At 47.4% G+C, this 16,434-nt stretch overlaps 1 long non-coding RNA gene and 2 other non-coding genes across 5 annotated transcripts in view; all 3 read left to right on the forward strand.

Moving 5' to 3' along the window:
* The window catches only part of LOC106506781 (testis-specific gene 13 protein), a 539,004-nt gene that overhangs the window by 360,989 nt on the left and 161,581 nt on the right, over positions 1 to 16,434 (forward strand). For 2 of the 3 annotated variants that reach the window (XR_014833848.1, XR_014833854.1), the window contains one exon: positions 366 to 968. The exons of the other annotated variant lie outside the window; for it this stretch is intronic. This is a non-coding gene — a long non-coding RNA (testis-specific gene 13 protein). Of the gene's footprint in view, positions 1 to 365; positions 969 to 16,434 lie in introns of those variants that run through there. 3 annotated transcript variants of the gene reach the window in all.
* MIR29B-1 (microRNA mir-29b-1) lies at positions 8,546 to 8,626 on the forward strand. The gene has a single exon (NR_038491.1). It is a non-coding gene; the product is annotated as a microRNA mir-29b-1 (primary transcript).
* MIR29A (microRNA mir-29a) lies at positions 8,949 to 9,034 on the forward strand. The gene has a single exon (NR_038524.1). It is a non-coding gene; the product is annotated as a microRNA mir-29a (primary transcript).

Genomic DNA, 16,434 nt, shown 5'->3' on the forward strand with positions numbered 1-16,434 from the left:
ACACGCTTAGGGTATAGAAACGGAACTGAAAGCTGTGTACTCAAGGTTTTTGTATTCAAAGCGGACGCGAAGGCCCCTCCCCACCTTGTCAGGGGATCTCTCTCAGGCCCCTTTCCTGTTCGAAGCCCACTCCACTCCCCCCACCAGCCCCACGCCCTAAATGACCGCGGTCCCCTCCCCTGCGTGCGCACTGTGACACCTCCCCACCCCTCCGCTTCATTCCACAGTTGGACGGCCAGGTCACAAGGGCATCCACATCGTCTCCCTAGGGGGTGTTCTGGGGTGTCCAGCCCAGGGCTGGGTGCCTGCCAGGCCGTCAGTGAACGCCTGCCCACGGACTGTAACAGGTCTGTCTTTATCCACAGTGCTGGCTCTAACCGCGTGGCTGTTGGTTAACCCCTCCACGAGAGATGGACTGTCCCCCGGACGTGGCCCAAGTTGGTTCCATACACGCTGTTTTCCTTCGGAGCCCTTGTCACATCCTGTCGTCATCGGTTTGCTTACACTGGACTCACCTGCCTTGTTTGCTCTCGTGGCCTCTGAGCCTCATTCACCTCCTGGTACCTCATAATCTCGGTGAACCTGTGACTTGTGAACAGGTGCACGTGGCTGGAGTACCTCATCCCAGCTTCTGATCCTCTCTGTCTTTTCCTGGACTCGGACACCCTGGCTGATTTGCTATCCTTTCCTCCAGAGAAGCCCCCAGATCCACAGCTTCTACGCACTGATGCCCAATACTTGTCTTTCCTACCAATTTCCACATGCTGACTGTCACATCTATGGAAATGTTATCCAATGATTCTTCAGTGTTCCCCGTTCCCAGGAACAGGGGATGGGGAGTGGGGGGTACCATTTCTTGAAGAGCTAGGTACCTGTGCCTTATTTGAGATACTTACAGGTTCACGACTCTGAGAATCAACACTATTATTTCCACTTTACCAATAAAGAAACAAAAGCTCAAAAAAGGATCGAATAGCTTGTCCAAGCTGCGTAAGGAAAATCTGAATCCTGGTCTTTCCGATCTCAAAGCTTACACGGCTCGTCAGTCTGCCCCCAGTTTAAGCAGGCTGTTAAATCGGAGGTTGCTTAATAGCCCTTGACGTGAAAAAGGCAGCACACAGGTACTAACTCAGATAAGCTACTTCTTGGGAGGAAAGGGGGAGATCAGGCAAAGATATTATCGGTAGACCGATTCCAAGCAAGGATTGACAGAGGTCAGCCTCTAAAACCGTAAAGCTTCAAGAGGAAGACCATTAGCCCCTAAGAAGCCCGCCTTTGGGGCCCTCTGTGTCAGGGGGCTGACGGCGGGGGGTGGACGTCAACCCCTGACCCCTCTGGAGAAGGTGGCAGGAACCCCGTGAGTGAAGCCCGCTCACTGGCTGTCGCTCCCCCTTTTGGCGATGCTGGGAGCAGCCCGCAGCCCTGTGCTCAGGTGAGAGCAGCTGTAGAAGGTGCAGGTCTCCAGCGCTCATGGGAGGGGAGAGGCACGGCGCCGGCCGTTCGCGGGCGCTGTCAGGCTCACGCCCTCAGAGCTGAGAAGTCTCATTGCCGCCTCGGACGGTGCTCCTGACCCAGCCTGCCTGTGCTCCGTCTCCCCACCTGTAGGCGATGCCCGTGCATCGGAGTCTTTGCAGGCTGAGACCCAGGCCACAGGACCCTTCCCGGCCCCTTAAAGGAGAATCATGCTGCAGCGTGAGGTTTTGTCACCTGCTTGGACCAGAGGCTTAAATGAACTGTTCCACATACTTTTCCAAATACTGGAAAGCTCCCAGAAAACAATAGGCTGGCGCTCCCTGCAGTCTGAAGCACGGTTACTGTCACAAAGGGACAGAGCTCTTCCGTGACTTGGGTCCTTTCCTCGTGTGTATGATGGGACAACTCTGGAAGCATGCTCTCTTTTTATAACAGTGTTTTAAAATATTCCAGAATCGGGTGCGACTTAATAGCTTTGCATTGGCTTGAATTTTGTGTTCACCCTGACAGATCTTCCTTCCCATTTGTACTTTTCTGCTTGACTTTTTTAGATTTATTTTTCTGGTGTTAGACAGTATGGAATATACCTATTGCTTGTCTCAGCCATTTCTCTTACTGGCCAAGATCCTGTTGAATGCCCACCCCACTCTCGAGAACCTCCCTGATGTATCATGTCCCTGTTTTGACGGCATCTTGAAGCACCTGAGCATGGGCACTCCCCTGGTCCCTTGGCCTAAAGAGCACACGCTAAGTTTCCTTCTGTGGTCGGTCCTGATGCGTCCGCTGATGAGCAAGCCTGCTCTCTGGCCTCGCTGTGGTTAAGTACCTCATCCAGGGCGTTGTAATCATTAACTTAGACACTTCAATCAGTGGTCACTTGACAGGACAGACTTTCCTGCATCGCACTGCTGAGTCACACAGCCTCTCACTGGCTGAACCGTGAGCGTCGGAGAGTCAGGCCTCCCCAAGGAACCTTCCTTGGATCTGCTCCGAAGCCCTCCCAGGAGCCAGGCAGGTCCCCCTGCATGGAAGACTAATTTTTAGGGATGGGGACCTGTGCGACCTGGGCTTCCACTCCTGTGATGTGCTCAAAGGTGAATGCCAGCTTCAGTGTTAGACCACGTAGGCGGAGGATGTCCTGTGGCTCCAGGTCTAAAGTGCCCTCCACCCGAGGTCGGATTTACAGGCTCATGCTGCCCTCTGCTGGCCATCTGGAGTCTGTGCTGCTGCAGAAGAAGGCAAAATCAATTCTGAAAATTGAAACCTCCTATCTTCTGTGCAGGCTGCTTTCATGCTTTTCCTCCATGATTGGAGGTACAAGATCAATACCATGTTTTATTTCAGAAGACATCTTGCTGATCAAACCTTGATGGTCTGCAAAACGCACAGCCTGGGCGGCAGGCAGGGGGCGTGGGGGGTGGGGGGGAACAGTTTCCTTAGCAGCAGCCACACCGGCTTGAGGAGGTGTGTGGTGCTCACTGTACAGGAAAGAGAGGTGCTCCTTCATCCTCCTTAAAAAAAATTCATCTCTTTATCACAGTGGTAGAGTAGCAAGAGAAAACAACTGATTTTGCTTCCTCTGCTGCTCTGGATTAGTTCCTAAGGGTTCATACTGTCATTTAAATTCCAGGTGCTCATCTTCTGAAGAAACGCCCCCTTAGGATTTCTGTGCCTGGAAAATACCCATCAACAGACTGCTTTGATATCTTGTGTAAGTAGAGGCTTGTGCTCATAAATCAGTCTCAAGGGAGCTTTGGTTTATTTTCTTGGATGATTCACCAGTACATTTTCTAAATGATCATCAGTGTTTGATCTCTATTTCTTTCCTCCTAAATACTCAACTTTCAATCGATTCTCAGAAGAAGTCCCTAACATGAACTCCTGCTTAAAACCAGGGTTATGGATCTCATTTTCAGGTCTTAAAATAAGAACAGACAGAAAATGTTACAGCTGCTTACTTCCATTAACTCAGCTGGAAACGCCGTTTGTGGATCCGAGGGCACCTTTTCAGGGTTCGGGGCACGTCAGGCTCCTCTGGGGTTAGCGACTGTGGGACGCTCACCTGTAGCGCAGACGTGAACACAGGAGCCGGGAGCCCTTCTGTTTGGGAGGCCGAAGCAGGTCTCTTAGCCACGCTCTGCTTCTGACGTGGTGAAGAAAAGCGAAGTCATTGTTTTATCGTCGTAACCATCACCGAGTGAATGGGAACCCGTGCTGTTTCTAGCTTTTCCTTATCTAGCTGAACTCTCACAACAAGCTTATGTGGTATAGACCCTGATTTCACAGATGAGGCAACTGAGAATGGCGGGGGCTGCTGGACTAAGAGGACGTGAGCTTCCTTAGATTAGTGGGAAAACAAGTCTTTAAAGAAGATGTGACTTGCTTAAGGTCACCCTGCAGGTCAGAGTGTGGCTGAGGGTCCAGGGCCAAAGCTGGTCGTAATTGTTTGCTCACGTGCTTATTGATGAAACCCTGAAACTCGGAGCCGATTGATGTTCAGAGTTCTGTGTAGCCACGCGGAGATGAGCCCTTACCATTTCTATAAAGCACCAAGCGGCAAAGACTGACGCCTGGGAGCCTGGGCCTGGAATCTCGCAAGGCAGGGCCTGAATCCTGGGCTTGCCGTCCACAGGCTTTGTGTCCAAGAGCGAGACCTGTACCCTCGCAAAATCTGTTCCTTCCCCTGGAAAATGGAGATAACGCCACCAGCCTTGTTAGGTGGCTGTGAACACTGAGAGAGCACATGGCATAGTGCTGGCACAGAACTAAGCCTTCCAGAAATGGATGCTGCTACTGTTTTCAGAGCACCTTCTCCATCTGCTTCTCGGTTCATTCAGACCTTCACCCGGAAAAGGCACTCCAGTGTTCTGATCTGATGAAACAGTGAACATTTGTGAGGTGCTTTAAAAATTACAGATGTTTCTGTATACTCCCGAGCACCACTGCAGGATAGGAATCTGCATCTCCGCTCTCCAGATCGGCATTCTTAGGCTCGGCAAAATCACATGCTCCCCAGGATCCTGTAGTTAGTCAACAGCACAGCCAGGACCTCAACTCAGAGCTGCAGCTCCGGACCCTGTGCTGAATAACTTCATTTGCTTCCTGTGAGGCAGCATTTATTAGAGGCATGTACGTTAACAGAAAAGCACTTCCCACCCTGGGATCCCAACCGGCCACAGCTGCATCTTTAATCTGGCCTAAATATTCAAGTTAGGACTCCTGTATCCCGATGTCTGTAACATTTGGAAGCCACTGTCTTAAAGACGTGTCCTAGTCAGATACGGTCTCCTCGGGTATTTAAGCCCCAAGGGACGTTACCTTAATCCGGTTTTCCTGCAAGAACAGACTGGCATTTCACGTCAAGGGAAACACCGTGTCGCCACTGTTCTGCTTTTGCCACACTGGAGTTACCTGTGTGGTTTACGGAGTCACATTTCAGGCTCTACCTTGCCTATCAGATCCGGAAGCAAAAATCCAGAGAAGGGCAGCTTGCTCAAAAAGAGCATCAAGTATGGCAGGGCAGGTGGGATTTTGAAATGGAAACACATTCCTGTGGCTTTTGGGCTGAGGGAGACGGAGGAAGGATTTTGTTCCTGACAAGTGGTTCCCTTTGTGCTGGGGATGGAGCATTCAGCAGGGTTAAACGTGTGTTCCATGTGTAAGTGGTGGGAACAAATAACACGCCTTTCCAATGATGCAATACCTTAAACATGGCTGAGGGTTAAAATAGGAGCACCCTGAGTTACAGAGAGTCAGCCCTGTCCATCTCCTGGCCTGAACATGCAGAACAGTGGGGTCGATTGTTGGAGACGGAGGGCAGGAAGGCGTGGAAAGATGCTGTCGTGACCGAGTAAGATCTTTCCCTGCAGGTCAGTGTCGCTGACGGACTCGGCAGAGTAAGCAGATGCCAGGTGCTGGGGCCCGTTTTCCCACGTGTGTCCTGGAAGGAGAAGGAACGAGCCCCTGATTTTTTTTTCCACATCCCTACTAGGGAACCATGGGATTTTTTTCCCCCTGTGTGAGTTTGATAGCCACCCTGCCCACTCAGACCTCTTTGCAGGAAACCGGCCTCTTGCTTTAGAAGATGATACAAAAACAGAGGCCCAAACTCAGGAGCTCTATTTCAGTGTATTTTGTGGACGTCATTTTATAATCGCCAACTAAGTACCTCTGGTTCCCACCAAGGGCTTGCCAGCTTCAAGGACAGATACACTACATGACTGATTCTGGTGCTAATTACTCTTTTTCTGCTAAAAATGCCTCCTCATTTGAAGAGCCATAGATGGGAAAGAATATATCCACCTTTTTTCTGCTGATTTTTTTGAAAAGGCGTATTTAAAGGATAATACAGTACCATCTGTTTGTTTCTGCTGAGGGAAGAGAACAGTATGGTTGCATGTGTATTATGTGTATGCGTGTGCAGGTATGTACATGTGCAGATGTGACCTTTACTTGATGTATGAGATATGTATGACCTTAGATATAAGTAAAAGGAAGAAAGTCATTCTTTAGGAAAAAAATTTCCCCGTAACTGAAATGTCAGTCATTAGTTAAAAATGAAAAAAAATTAGGGTGTTCCTGTCATGGCTCAGTGGTACAAACCTGACTCGTATCCATGAGGATGTGGGTTCGACTCCTTGTTCTGTGGGTTAAGGACCCGGCATTGCTGTGAGCTGTGGTGTAGGTCACAGACGTGGCTCAGATCCCACGCTGGTATGGCCGTGACATAGGCCAGCAGCTACAGCTCTGATTTGACCTCTAGCCTGGGAACTTCCATATGTCTCGGGTCTGGCCCTAAAAATAAATTAATTTAAAAAAATAGAAAGTAGGCCTTTTTGGATTTTGGATTTTCAGCTGATCAGAATAAGAGAATCTGGCTGAACCTTGTATACTTGGGTTGCTGAGATTATCAATTACAATAGCATTTGCAGAGAGATGCAGTGGAGCCCAGATTCATCACAAAATTAGTAAAATAGCTATTTGAGGAGGCCAGTGATTCCCGTGTCCCAGCACTTGTTCAGGTTGAAATGCTTGCACGTCCTTTCCAGTTGAGATATTTAACTGCCTGTGGCTTCATGGAGCATGTGTATTTCTTTGCTGGCAGCACGTGGCTGCATCCTTGTGAAGTGATTGCTGCACGTCTCTGCAGCCCATGGTGTCCTCGTCCCTTGTTTACAGAGATGAAAAACTGAGCCTAGTGGCGGTAGGCACATGCCATGGTGCTTTTCCACTGTGAAGGACGAGTCTGTGTTGGGATCTCCTGGTGAAGGGCTAAGTGGCCTGGCCTGTCAGGGGTAAGAATGTGAATCGGACCCGAGCTAAACACCCTGCCCCCTCCTGGCTTGTTAGCCTCCTGCTGGGCCCACTGGAAATCCTCAGCCACAGGCACGTTGTGACTGGATGTTCTTTCCATACTCATGTTGAGATTGTAAATGAAGGGAGTTCCTGTCGTGGCTCAGTGGTAAGAAACCCGATTAGTGTCCAAGAGGACACGGGTTCGATCCCTGGCCTTGCTCAGTGGGTTAAGGATCCAGTGTTCCCGTGAGCTGTGGTATAGGTCACAGATGGCACTCGGATCCTGTGTTGCTGTGGCTGTGGTGTAGGCCGGTGGTTGCAGCTCTGATTTGACCCTTAGCCTGGAAACTTCACTATGCCCAGGTGCAGCCCTAAAAAAAAAAAAAAAAGGACAAAAATAAAAAAAGATTGTAAATGAGGGTAATGTGTGAGAAAGTCAAAAGGAAAAGCTGTTTCTATTGGCTTATTTAAGCAAAGAGAACAGGCTCAGTGAATGGTACAGCTAGGATTTGAACCCACTCTCACAAAATGACGCGTTCATGTTAAAACCCCAAAGAGGTGGTGGTGGTGGGGGAATGTGTGAGGTTAAAAGAAACTAGAGTCTTAATGAGTGAGCCTCAGTGGGTTCTGAGTTTGAAAAGAAAGCCACAAAACTACATTTTTGTGGAGAAAGTGGGGAAAGTTGGATATAGGCTAGATGTAGATAGCAGATGATACTAAGGAGTTAATTCTCCTGGGTGGGAATGAGACACTGTAATTATATAGAAGAAAGGCCTCTGTTTTTAGACCTGCTCAAGAAGTCAGGACCACTGTCAGGATGATCGTTGGTTAACTTTCAAATGATTCAGCCAAAAATGTACGTACGTCTTACATGTGGATAACATCACTAAGGCAGAAGTGGCAAAAATGAAGTTAGTGAATTTAAGTGGAGTAAATTTAGGGATGCACTTCATTGTCATTCAGATTTAATGTATATCTGAGAATTTTCATAACAGTTTTTTTAAAAAAGGCTGCACATCTCTTCGGTTAGGTGGTCAGATACAGTATCTTCCCAGAACCCTAGAACCCTGAAGGGAACGGAAATAGACTTCCTAATAAAATGGTATCAAGAACCGTAACGGAGGAGAAAAAAACTTGGGCAAAAAATAGTTTAAGGAGAACCGAGAGTACAGTGAGGGGAGAGGAGGAGAATCTTAGGTGAAGCCAACAAAAGTCCTTAGCTCATAGATGCAATCTAAGGAGTTCCATTCTGGGAAAAACAAGAGGATCTCATTAGCATAACTACATTACTTTGCCTCTGAGCGATTCCATCGTCCTCCTTTGGCCCCCAAACCAAACAAAATTATCTTCAAATGAAACTGCTAGGTTTTCTTGAACTGCTACCAGAGTACCTGCTTACTTGGTCCCATTGACGGGTATGTCATAAGGCTCCTGGGCACCACTCTGACTTACGTGGCACCGGGCACTCTGACCCCGGGATCAGCTCTGGCCTCTTTACCCAAACAAAGGCTTTCCCTTGACCTCCCACGGGGAGAGAAGGGGTGACTGTGCCACTGGCTCTAAACGATAAACACTGAACCTTGGTCTGGGCAGCTCAAGGATAAAGTCACAGGTATCCCCCAGCCCAGACAGCAGATTTGGCGAGAGCAGGATGTGTACGTGGGAGATACGCTAAAGCTCGGTTTAGACCGCAAAGAGGTTTCACCTTTTTCCTTTTTAGGCTGTTGCCAGCTTATTGTAGGGAAGCACTCCAAAGAAAAACCAGATCCTCAAGCTTCTTCAGGAAGCTGGTTTCATATGGTGGTTTAGATTTAAAAAGTGATTGTCTAGCACCATTTGAAATCAGTGTTCTTGGGGGAGCCCAGCTGCGCTGCCAGTGCCAGAGGGAACGCATGGGACCCGGTCCTGAAGACTTTGAAGGCAAAGAGCAGCTGCCAGGAGAGCCCGCCTGGCACGGCAGTGGATCCGTGCCACCCCTGCCAGCAGTGAGTGGTGTTGTTACAAACAGCAGGTTAATGATGCGATGGCTCATGACTAGAACGTCACACTTTGGGCAGTAAACCTCCTATAGGACGTTTCCTGTAAGACAGACTCCATGGTGCGTGGGTTGAAGTGCCGAGTGTCGGGCAGATTTGTTCATCTCTGGGCTCTTCGCAGTCCTCACGTCCTCCTTCCCGTGACCCCTTAGAGGATGACTGATTTCTTTTGGTGTTCAGAGTCAATATAATTTTCTAGCACCATCTGAAATCGGTTATAATGATTGGGGAAGAGCACCGTGCCACCGACTAACGAGAGAAAATACACTGGGGACCTTTGCAGCCATGGATAAGAGGCAAGAAAACAGAAGAAGTACCGAGGGGGGGTTTCTTTTTCCAGTTTTCGAGCTTCATGGCCCTGCCTTGCATGTGTGCCAGCACTAACCAATGGCTGATTCCTGGCCTACGGCTAAGGGTTAGATTTTAGAGGAATTCCACAGACTCTGTGGGGATGTTTGCTTGACGCTGGACACCTAGGCAAGAATGGGTCAAGTCCACGCCTCAGGTCCTTGGGAGGCGAAGTCAGGGGGGAGATTCTGCGCCCAGCCCAGCCTGCCGCTGGTGCGACCTGGCCCGCAGGGCTCTCCTGTCCCCGCAGAGAGCAGCCCGTCCCACGCCCAGCCACGTCTTTTTCTCAAAGACAGCGCCAGGCTCAGGTGGGCTCCAGGGTAACGCTGACACGCACATGAGAGGAGATGGCCCAGCTGACGAGGTTCTGGGTCTAGGACGAGCCTGAGTCCCATTGAGAAAACCCAGTGACGAAAACCCCAGCTTACTCTTGAACTATCTTCCTAAATTTTACCTTCTTATTATTTGGAGGCAGACTGAAAACAACACTGGGTTTTCTAGGTCCCAGCATGGCGCCAAAGGCTCCCAAGTGAGCCGTCTCGACCGTCCCCACGCCCAGGGGCTCACCTGCGGCTTCTCCCCCAAGTCCCGCCCACCACCGCCACCGCCACCCGCGGTCCTGGAGAAGGCAGGGCACCTGCTGCGACTCTGGCCTCCGCCTCCCTCCTTCATCTGGCCTGGGGAAGCCAGCTGGCTTGACCTCAGGGGACACCCTCCCCTGCCTCACAAAGCTCAGCAATACCTCCCCTCACCCCAGCCCTCCCCACACCCCCTTCCTCTCCCCCGCCTGCTTAGGATTTGTCCAGGAAAGTTCCTTCGCCTCACATCGAATTCTTGGAACTTGAAGCCAAAACATTCTACCTGCCACATGGACCCAATGAGACCATTTCACGTCTCCTTTTTCAGTCCTATGGTTAGTATTTCCCCATAACTTCGCTTTTGCTTTCTTACCAGCTCAGTTTTCCCTGAACAAGCTTACTGCTCCCTGGCTCCAGTACCTCTGCTTTCCCTGAACTAAAGCTCCAGCCACAGGCACTTCTCTGAACTCCTTGTTTCCATATTTCCATTTTTTGATACAAAATCTTTTTTAACTTTTAAAAGAATTAATGGTTCACCTGACAGCCCTCCAGACTTGGCCACCTGCTTTACACACACACACACACACACACACACACACACACACACACACACACACACACACACACACACGCTTGGAAGACAACCACAGGATTCCTCAACTGGTCAAGTCGGGACCACCGGGCCTCGTTCCCCACCGGCGGCTTCCACAAGGACGCCTTCCTCAGAAGAGGCCGTGGGGGCGGCTGCACTTGAAACTTGCCTCCAGAGGGTACTGGGGAGTTTCACCTGCTACTGCCAACCTGTGTCAATTATGATGCCAGTGCGGTGCCCATTATCCTTCCCCAAGACCAGTTCTGCCTGGTCCACACCGTGGTTAAAGCTCACCCCCAAGAACTGCCTGACGTTCCTCCCCCACCCCAGCCTCACACACACGCACCCAGCCCTGCCGCTCTGGTCTTAGCTGTCTTAAAATCCTCTGTCTTAAAATCCACCCCTTTCTCTGCACCCTCCTAGAGGGCTTTCTTGCCCACCTCTCACCTTTAGTCTGGCTTTGGTGTTGCCGCCAGATTTCCTTCTATTAATACGTGTGACTGTGCGCCCCCCCAACATACCCTCCCTCCCCTCCAGCCCCCACGCCCCCATCAGGGCCTGGCTTCTGTGCTCACCCCGCTGCTTGCTGCTGCTGGCCTCCAGGTACTGTGACATTTCCAAGTCTGTGTGTGTGTGTGTGTGTGTGTGTGTGTCTGTGATACTTCCTCTGCCCTCTCCTGCTCCTCCTCAGCCTGGGAGCGCCTGCTAATTCTTCAGTTTCTGGCTCAAATGATTCTAACTCAGATAATAAACAATGACGCCAATGACAGTAACAGCAGCTAACACTGAGGTCTTATTTTGTGCCAGGCACCCACTCAGCATTGTACATGAATTATCTCACTTAATCGACATAGTCCTAAGGAGGTATTATCATTAACATCATTTCCATTTTGCACATGAGAGAACAAACAGAAAAATTAAATAATTGGCCCAAGATCATGTAACGGTAAGGTTTTTGTGCGGGAGTACACACCCCGATCTCTGCGTCCAGGGCCTCTCTCCTAGTCACCGCTCTTCTCTTCCTTGTGGTGGACGTGATCACGGGCCTGCCCATTTGGCAGACAGCCTCTAAAACAACCCCCTACCCCGATCCCCGCCTGCTGGTATTCGTGCCCCATGTGATCCCCTCCCCCGACTGTGGTTTGGACCTGCTGACTTGCTTTTCTCAGATAAAACATGGCAAAAGTCCCTTTTGAGATTAGGTTGCAAATGGACTGTGATTCTGTCACACTCTTGCATGTGCTGGCTGTCTCTCTTCCTAAGGAAAGACACCTGCCACGCTGGGATCTGCCCAGTGGAGAGGCCCACGGGGCACAGACCTGGTGTCTTCAGACCGAAGCTCATGAGGACCCGAGGCCTGCCCAGAGCCACGTGAATGAACTTGTCTGGGGGTGACTGCGGCTCCAACCAAACCCTTGACTGTAGGTCTGTGCGAGATCCTGAGCCAGAGGACCCAGTTGAAGTGTGCCCAGATTCCTGACCCACAGAAACTGTAACATGATATGTATCTGTGGTTCTAAGCTACTACGTTGCGGGTTATTTGTTATGCAGCAGGTGATAACTACACAGCTCACAGTACTCATATCTAGACTTAACCCTTCTGCTTGCAGGAGTTCCTGTTGTGGCTCAATGGTAACAAACCTGACTAGGACCCATGAGGATGCAGGTTCAATCCCTGGCCTCACTCAGTGGGTTAAGGATCTGGCGATGCTGTGAGCTGTGTTGTAAGTTGCAGACATGGCTCGGATCACGCATTGCTGTGGCTGTGGTGTGGGCTGGTACCTATCGCTCTGATTCGACCCCTAGCCTGGGAACTTCTATGTGCCAAGAGTGTCGCCCTGAAAAGCAAAAACAAAGACAGAAGCAAACACTTTCTGCTTACAGTATCTAATTTTTTAGGTAAACTTTTTGTTGGAATAACTAGATTTTTTAAAAGAAGTGCAAAGAGTACAAAAAAAGGTCTTTTCTTGCTCTCACCCAGTTTCCTCTGTTATATTGTGTATAACCGTGGTACATTGTCAATACCAACAAACATTGGTACCTTACCGTTAGCTAAATTTCAAACTTGATTTGCAGCTCTGTAGTTTTTCCACTAATGTCCTTTTTCTATTCCAGGATTGGTGTCACATTTTTAATAGCCAAGTTGATATCACACTCCATAAATTTTGTGTTTTTGTATGTGTGTGTGTAGAGAGAGATGTGTGTGTGTGTGTGTGTGTAGAGAGAGATGTGTGTGTGTGTGTGCGCGCACCTGCTAAAATTTGGGAGATCTACCCATAGATAATAAAGGAATATTAACAAAGTCATTAATTAGGGGTCTGTCTTGTTTATAATTATTTGGAAAAATAACCATTACATTAACTTAAGTGAAAATTTCTACTGTGTGAAGTTACTGAGGGGGAAGGTGGGAGTGGCTCAAAATAATAAATGATCAGACCCTAACGAATCACAAATACTTTTAGAAAATCAAATATACTTTACTAAAAAGCAATGACCTTTTTAAAACATAGAATTTTCATTTATTAATTAGCCTATCAAATAGCATAAGATTCACAAATGGTTATTTTGCCTTATGATGTTGGTATGATCTCATTTTTATTTATTTGATACACAAATACTTAACTTGCTTGTAACTATTTAAATGGAAACTCTTCAACTAAGAGTGCTAATGTGCATTTTTCTTGATTCCTATGCAGTGTGATCCTGGCAAGTCCCTGCATCTTTCTGGGTTTTTCTTTAGAATGAATTTATATTATTAGAATTTTACAACAAATTATTTATGTACTACAACCACTTAATAGGTGTAAACATTTTGCAAACAAAACTCTGTGAACAAAGTTTAATAAAACTAGGAGCTCCGACTATGGCTCAGTGGTAACAAACCCGACTAGTATCCAAGAGGATGCAGGTTCAATCCCTGGCCTCGCTCAGTGGGTTAAGGATCCAGCACTGCCATGAGCTGTGGTGTAGGTCCCAGACTTGGCTTGGATCCAGAGTTGCTGTGGCTGTGGTGTAGGCTGGCAGCTGTAGTAGCTCCATTGGACCCCTAGCCTGGGAACTTCCATATACCACAGCTTCGGCCCTGAAAAGCAAAAAAAATTAATAATAACAGTAACAACAGGGAGTTCCCATTGTGGCACAGTGGGATCGGCCGTGTCTCTGCACCGCCAGGATACAGGTTTGATTCCTGGCCCAGCACAGTTGGTTACAGGATCCATTATTGCTGTAGCTACAACGTAGGTCACAACTGAAGCTTAGATCTGATCCCTGGCCTGGGAACTTCCATATGCCACGGGGCAGCCAAAAAAAAAAGCAACAACAGAAACAAATCTGAACTCTGAAAATAATGCACACATGAGACCTCAAGTCTTAGTGGCCAACATTGGTTTCTTGGCTTGACTCTTGGAGGATCAAGCTCCTTTTTGTTGCCAGAACGACTCCGCTATTTTCAGTAATTGACTACTGAATAAAACAGACAATAGAAGATGCTGCAGAAGGAGGGGGTGCCAAAGAAAGAGAAGTGAAAATATGATTGGGGAAAAAGGAGCAAAACACAGTGTAACCTCATTCACAAGCCATCACTTCCCAGAACTCTGAATTCATTAAGTTTTCCCCACTTCTCTACTTTGAAATGAAAGTGTCAGATGGCAGGAGAGCAAGCTGTTAAGTTTACCAAAGAACTGCATGCATAAATATTTCTAATATTATATTCGAGGTTAGTACATAATTCATTTCTGTCTATCGTGCCTAAAATACAATCTTGGCTATTCAGAATGATGACTGATCCTCAGAAACTGTGGAAATCATACATCAGTGAAGGCTTCAATTGTATTCATCATCCTGTGCTGGCTAAAGCCAGAAGGATGTCATAGAGACTTTGTCAACAACTCTCATTTAGCCAAAAATAAAATAAAATGTGTATACTCTATAGACAGAATCCAGCATTTTTCAGCGTTATTATTGAGACACAAATCTCCTAACATAAAGTTCACCCTTTTAACCAACCCCCCCAAAGAAACAGCATAGCCATTAAGTAGACATGCCTTAGTGCCCGCCTGCACCTCACTCTGGGCAGCCACCAGTCTGCTTTCTTGGATTTTCCTGTTCTGGATGTGCTTTCAAATGCACACACAGCATACGTGCTTGGCTCCATTCACTTGGCATAATGTTTGCGGGCTGAGCCATGGTGTAGCGGGGTCTGTATTTCATTGCTTTTATGGCTGGATCCTATTCCACTGTATGGGGAGACCGCATTTTGTTTATTTGCCATCAGTTTGGTGGGCATTTGGCATGTCATTTTTTACTTTTACATTTTCTTTCTATCAGTGGCACACACATGTCCATAGCCTCTCAGCTCAGACGCTGCTGGCCCTCCAATTACAAAGGGCCGTCCTCTGCCCTCTTGCAAGCAGCTAGTTTCAGTCCCTCCCTTTGTTTTTTCTGATTATTATTTTTTTTCTATTTAAACAGCCCAATCTGTCTCTCCTGATTTTTTTGCTTGCATTTAAAATGCTCATATTGCTACTTCTTCATCTGGGCCTTTTTTTTTCTTCCTATTAATGATGGGACATGAGGATTTAGCTCTTACATCACCACTTATGTACATACTCCTCCATTTACCGTCAGGATTTAGGAACAGCACTATTTTTGGTTAAATCAAGAATTAGTGTTGATAATTATGTCAGTACTGTTGATGGCATAGCCACATAGTTTTACATTGCCCTTAAAATTTTAATTCTCAAATGAATAATCTCATTTTAATTTGCTCGATTTTCTATAAACGTAAATATTTCCCACTCTTTATTATAGAACCGAAGACCCGGTCAGAGTTTTTTCCCCTCAGAGCTGTGTACCCCCCTGCGGTGATCTGGGCTGGTTGCTCGCCTGCTTCCCAGCCATCATCCCAGGACGTAGCTTCGTTATCGTCCTAAAACTCCCTTTCTTCTCTTGGGTTAGATTCTCCACCTGGATCCCAGCACATTTCTGGCTTTACTTTTAATTCTCATCCTCTTCCCTCTTTTTTTTTTTTTTTTTTTTTTTTTTTTGTGTGTGTCTGTGTTCATCCTTCAGTAGTTTCCCTAAGAAAGGGTGACCAGGAGGTAGTTATTTGAGGCTTTTCATCTTACTCTTACATTTCATTGATAATGTGACTGGAATTCCTGACTGGAAGAAATTGCCCCTCAGATGTTCGTTTTCCAGCCCCGTGTTGCTGAGTAGCCTGACGCAGTGCTGATTTCTGGTGCCTTTTCTCTGGAAGTTTTTAGGAGATTCTGTTTATATCCCTTGTGTTGTTTAAATTTCATAATTATGTGTGTGATAGAGGTTTTGTTCATTAATTTGACCGAACATTGAATGTCCCTTCCATTCTGGAGGTTGATTCTTTCAACGCTCAACAATATTTCTCTGCTACTTCCTAGGTAATTTCTTTATTTATTGTCACTGTTCTTTCTTTCTAGAACTGTGGTTTTTCCTACATTGGACACGCTGGACCAGCCCTGTGATTTTTCTTATTTTTTCCTTTCCAGTTTTCTATCTTTTTTTTATCTTATTCTGGGGAAATTCCCACCTGTATTTCTGAAACTTAATACTGAATTTTGATTTCTTCTAATATGCTTAGTATCTGAGAATTTCCTTTCTTTCTTTTTCTTCCTTCCTTTCTTTTCCTTCTTTCTCAACCTTTTGTTCCTATTTTGAGGATTCACAAATGTTTCTTCAGATGTTAAATAAGTATCCCCCCCTTTTTTTGTCTCTTTAGGGCTGCACCCATGGCATACGGAGGTTCCCAGGCTAGGGTTCGAATCAGACCCTCATCTGCCACATACAGCTCATGACAACACCCAATCCTTAACCCACTGAGCGAGGCCAGGGATTGAACCCGCATCCTCACGGATACTTAACCTGCTGAGCCACAACAGGAATTCCTTTTTTTTTTTTTTTCTTTCCCCCTTCCTGCTCCTTGCATTGTTGCTGTTTATTCCAGGTTCTTTGTGTTTTAATTCTTAGTTTTGTCTTTCATGTTAGAGGGTTGCTCAGATGTCTTGTGATCCTTGGCCATCTACTCATATTCAAGCCTGGAGGCCTTACAGCTGTTGGAAGCTCTCCACACACTAAC

The sequence above is a fragment of the Sus scrofa genome, chromosome 18 (genome assembly GCF_054392235.1).
Source record: "Sus scrofa isolate SSC_HxYL_T2T_F1_AM1 chromosome 18, Sscrofa_HxYL_maternal_Yorkshire_Landrace_v2.0, whole genome shotgun sequence".
Lineage (NCBI taxonomy): Eukaryota > Metazoa > Chordata > Mammalia > Artiodactyla > Suidae > Sus > Sus scrofa.